We start from the raw sequence: 6,134 nt of genomic DNA, 5'->3' as shown, positions 1-6,134 counted from the left end.
GATTCTTCTAAACATATTTTCATCTGTTGTATTTTGAGGTCTAGTGTTTTGTTCTTGTATTGTTCTACTTCTTCCTGAAAATGGTCTAAATCTATTCATTTTAATATATATGGTTTTGTTGATGTTTTTTCTTCTATAATCTTTTCTGCTGGTATAAAACTTCCATTAAAAGTCTTTTTTATTATTCTAATATTATCTTCAGATGTGGATATTTTTAAATTACTTAGCTTTTGTCCTATATCATCAAGTTCTCTGGTAATTTTGTTATTCATATTTATTTCTTCTAATTTCTTTAATATTTTAATTAATCCTATTATGATTAGATTATTTTGTGTTATTAAAATCTGATCATGAGTTGCAGGTGGTTTATATGTTGTTAAGCCTTGATTTTCTAAAGATAATCCTAATGAGAAATCTTGTAATAAATTTCTTAATTCTGTTAATTCTGGTTCTAAATTTGTCATAAAAAATTTTAAATATTTTACTCTTCTTTGTTCGTCTGATAAGATTTCTGAAATTTTATGTATTATAAAATTTTAACAAGTCTTCTATATTTTTGATTCTTGTATCAAACTGGTTAGTTATTTCTAAAAATTTTTGTTCTATCTTTGTAGATAGTCTTAATAATTCTAATATAACCATTTTATCAGATTCAGTATCTTGTTGTGTTTGTTTTAATAATAGGGTAATACTTCTATTGATATAACAGAACAATTCAAACTCCATATTACAGAATTATTAGAACTAAATTTAATAAGAAAATCAAATAGTCCTCATAGATCCGCAGCTATGATAGTAATGAAAGAAAGTGAGAAAAGAAGAGGAAAAAGTAGAATGGTGATAAATTATAAAAGACTAAATGATAACACAATAGATGATGCATATAATTTACCCCAAAAGAATTTTCTTATTCAGTTTATACAAAAAGCTAAAATCTTTTCAAAATTTGACTTAAAATCAGGATTTCATCAGATAGCTATAGAAGAAGATTCTAAACCATGGACAGCATTTACAACAACTGAAGGACATTATGAATGGAATGTAATGCCTTTTGGATTAAAAAATGCACCTGCAGTTTTTCAAAGAAGAATGGATGAAATTTTCTTAATTTATAGAAAATTTTGCATAGTTTATATCGATGATATATTAGTTTTTTCCAAAACAGAACTTGAACATATAGCACATCTTCATAAAATATTTTCAGAATTTTACAAACATGGACTAGTAGTTTCCAAGAAAAAGATGGAAATAGGAAAAGAAGAAATTAAGTTCTTAGGACTTGAAATAGGACTAGGACAGATAAAATTACAACCTCATATTGCTACAAAAATTTTAGAATTTCCCTCAGAATTAAAAACCACAAAAGATATAAAAAGCTTTATAGGTTTAGTAAACCAAGCACGGGACTTTATCCCAAATTTAGGAAAAATAATAGGACCTTTATATTCTAAAACAAACCCTAAAGGTGAAAAGAAATTTAACTTACAAGATAAAATTCTAATTGAAAAAATAAAAGAAATTGTACAACATATTCCACCTTTAAGATATCCGTATGATTCAGAATACAAAATTCTTCATTATCCATAGTATCTGCTGTACTATTTTCAACTCCTGGTCTTGTTTCATAATCTAAAAATCTTAATCTATAGTTATTGTTACTATCTTGGTATATCAGACTGTCTCTTGGCACATAAACTGTGTTGGAATCTTTATTTTCTGTTATTCTACTTAAATTCCATTCTTGTCCTGCTAATATCATTGGGTCAATTTCTGGAGGTTTTAATAATTTACTATATTTAGATCCTATTCCTTCAATAACTTCTTCAATCGAGACTTTGTAATTTGTTGTAGAATTATTAGTTATTTTTCCTATTAATCCTATACACATCATTAAATTATCTCCTTTAAACGAATCATATCCTTTTGTCATAACTTTTATTTTTATATATTTTGGTAATTCTTTTATTTTTAATTGAAAATCTGGTGCTACATAATATAATGCTTTATTATTTGATAAGTCTACTTCTGTCATGGCTAGTAGGGCTTGTCTTAACTGGGTTTTAAGATCCCATCTTTCATCTATTAAACAAATCAGAACTTTCGTTCCTACCTTTTTTCTAGCAAAACCTTTAATTCCTATTATAAATAATCCTAAGTGAAAATATCTTTTATTTTCTAATAAAAGTTGTCTTATTGATTCTTGACTAATTACATCAATGGTTTCTACTTCATCATTTGAAACTGATAAAGTAACTTCTTGATATCCTGAGAATAAACTGGTGTCTCTTAAAAATCTATTATGTGCATATAATCTTCTTGGGTTTACCATACGGGCTTGTTGTGTACTAAATCTGGTAATATCTGATTCAACATCTATTATTTCTTCTAACTTGATATCTTCACTATTATTATTACTTCCGCTTCCTCTTAGGATTCTTCTAAACATATTTTCATCTGTTGTATTTTGAGGTCTAGTGTTTTGTTCTTGTATTGTTCTACTTCTTCCTGAAAATGGTCTAAATCTATTCATTTTAATATATATGGTTTTGTTGATGTTTTTTCTTCTATAATCTTTTCTGCTGGTATAAAACTTCCATTAAAAGTCTTTTTTATTATTCTAATATTATCTTCAGATGTGGATATTTTTAATAATTTACTATATTTAGATCCTATTCCTTCAATAACTTCTTCAATCGAGACTTTGTAATTTGTTGTAGAATTATTAGTTATTTTTCCTATTAATCATATACACATCATTAAATTATCTCCTTTAAACGAATCATATCCTTTTGTCATAACTTTTATTTTTATATATTTTGGTAATTCTTTTATTTTTAATTGAAAATCTGGTGCTACATAATATAATGCTTTATTATTTGATAAGTCTACTTCTGTCATGGCTAGTAGGGCTTGTCTTAACTGGGTTTTAAGATCCCATCTTTCATCTATTAAACAAATCAGAACTTTCGTTCCTACCTTTTTTCTAGCAAAACCTTTAATTCCTATTATAAATAATCCTAAGTGAAAATATCTTTTATTTTCTAATAAAAGTTGTCTTATTGATTCTTGACTAATTACATCAATGGTTTCTACTTCATCATTTGAAACTGATAAAGTAACTTCTTGATATCCTGAGAATAAACTGGTGTCTCTTAAAAATCTATTATGTGCATATAATCTTCTTGGGTTTACCATACGGGCTTGTTGTGTACTAAATCTGGTAATATCTGATTCAACATCTATTATTTCTTCTAACTTGATATCTTCACTATTACTATTACTTCCGCTTCCTCTTAGGATTCTTCTAAACATATTTTCATCTGTTGTATTTTGAGGTCTAGTGTTTTGTTCTTGTATTGTTCTACTTCTTCCTGAAAATGGTCTAAATCTATTCATTTTTGAAAAAATAGTAAAATTACAGGATAAAATAGTTACTAAGAAAGTTGAGATTTTGGAAGATGAAATAACCATATTAAAAGCTCAATTACAAAGTAAAGATGATTTTGATACAAGAATATATGAAAACCCAAGAATTGAATGGATGGAAATAATTGAGAATGGAGGAATAAAACCAAAGGGGGGGTTGGGCCGGAGAATACTGCCGGTTCAGTTGGATAGCACAGAAGGATATGTGCTAATCAGAGGGCAAAGGGGAAGCACACCAGGAGAGATAAGGGAAGAAGAAGGATATTAGGTTATTTTGTAAAATCTTTGACAGGAAATGAAATAAAAAAGAAATTCAGGATCGAGATATGCTAAAATCCAGGGAAATAGTGATCTCCTGGTTCTGTATAGCAATCAAAATGAGATTTCTTTTATTTATTTTACATTGTCCAGGTATATCACAAGGACATTCATCAAATATCTTTTTATCATTCTGCTTGATTCTTGGGTAAGGTGGATAGGTTGGTGTTTGTGTTATGTTTTTGAATATTATAATACTATGTTTATTAACATATAATCCTCCTGATTGTGCTAATATAAATCCTAATCCTAATAACATATCCCAAGGACATTTCCTTAGATAAACGTTATTAAGTGGATAATCTATTGAATACTTATCACATACATCTTTAAAACTTATTGAGGCTGGTTTTAAGGCTACATAGTCTGATTGTTAGAGGTACCGATCTAGATCTAGAGCTTTAGACTACTCTCTGGTTATATATCAGTCCACTACTCCTGACATAATACAGAGTTCAAGTATCGTAATCGCTCCCTAAGAAAGATCTTCGATCTTAACCTTCTTTCAGTCATTACGGAAAAATTTTAAAAAGAATTTACAAAATAAATGAAAATGAAAATTCCTGTCTAAACTTTACATCATATCCTCTAATCCTTCTTGAGAGACTACTCACACATATTTAAATTAAACCATAAGGAAATAAAAAGAAAGAAACAAAAATTAAAGAAGAGCTTAACTGGATCTAGCTGCCAGAATCGAGAGGCTCGACTGTAGGCTTCAGTCTGAAGCTAGAACAAGAAGCTCAGATGTATTGAAAGGAAAGAAAAGAAACTTACAGGAATGATGAACTTCTTTTATTAAACTTGGAGATTTCGTACTATTACAGAGCAAAAACTTCTAAAAAATTTTCTAAGGTAAGTGTCTCCCCTTTTCTGAAGAGCTCCCGTCTATTTATGAACAAAATTTACAAAGTATATTACAGAATTTTTTTAAATCCGGAAGTCCGGAAGAATGGATGAAATTTTCTTAATTTATAGAAAATTTTGCATAGTTTATATCGATGATATATTAGTTTTTTCCAAAACAGAACTTGAACATATAGCACATCTTCATAAAATATTTTCAGAATTTTACAAACATGGACTAGTAGTTTCCAAGAAAAAGATGGAAATAGGAAAAGAAGAAATTAAGTTCTTAGGACTTGAAATAGGACTAGGACAGATAAAATTACAGAGCAAAAACTTCTAAAAAATTTTCTAAGGTAAGTGTCTCCCCTTTTCTGAAGAGCTCCCGTCTATTTATGAACAAAATTTACAAAGTATATTACAGAATTTTTTTAAATCCGGAAGTCCGGATAAGTCTTCTGAGCTTTTCTATAATTGATCCTCTTTTTCAAAGTTGAGGGCCCACCTTTTTGGACATATCCACAAGTGTTGGCCAAACACTTTGTTTTTCCAAAAAGAGCTTCAGCAAAGTTTTAAATGATTGTTTACAATTTAAAGAACCACAAGAAACTGATGAACTATACCAATATTTAGAAACATTCTTAGGAGAAACAATGAAAGCAAATTGGGAAAGATATAAGGTAGAATATCCAGAAGAACTTAGAACATTAAAAACATTTGGACCAAATCCATATAATTTTGTTAATAAGATACATATGTTAGCAACAGGAAGAGATCCTAACAGTTCTCGGATAGAACAACAGACTGAAGCTTTAGCACAGTTAGAAAGATTAGTTTTAACAGATTATAGGTATGCAAAAAGTTTTCTTAAAGAATATTATTATTTTGCAAGTATAAGTGGAAATTATTTATGACCAGCATAAATTGCTGTAGTTATCAATTTGCCAAGATAAAAGAAGCAAGAAAAGAAAATTATCCATATTATGTTCTTATTGAAGGACATAATCCTGGAGTATATGACAGATGGACAGAAGTTTTACAACAATTAAAAAATTATCCTAAACACCCATGGTTCAAGGGATTTCATAAATTAGAAGAAGCACTGGATTATGCTCGGCGTAATCTAGGACCTAATTTTTTTATAACACCAGCCCTTAGATTTCCGGTATCTAAGGTCAGGGATTCAACAAGCTTTAAAGATGCATTGATCAAATGCGACCAATGTGATACAACAGAAGAAAATATTACAAAAAATATTATAGAAGATTTCACAGAATTAATCCCAGAACAAGATATGATAGATTTTGAAGATGGAATAAATCCATCATTAATTCTAGCCATATTAGAAAATACTAATAGTATTAAGAAGGCTATAGACAAACTAGAAAAAATAGAAATAATTCAGGATAAAAATCCAGTCTGAGTTAGCATACCAAAAGAACTGGGCCTAAATACTGTGCGTGTATCACCGGTTGATCCCCAGTGTGAGGATGTGAATTGTGCAAGCATGGCGTTTTGTACAAGCTTAGGTTATGTTAAAAAAA

Source organism: Macadamia integrifolia, chromosome 5, assembly GCF_013358625.1.
Source record: "Macadamia integrifolia cultivar HAES 741 chromosome 5, SCU_Mint_v3, whole genome shotgun sequence".
NCBI lineage: Eukaryota > Viridiplantae > Streptophyta > Magnoliopsida > Proteales > Proteaceae > Macadamia > Macadamia integrifolia.
The sequence above is the reverse complement of the archived record's forward strand: the minus strand, read 5'-3'. Positions refer to the sequence as shown.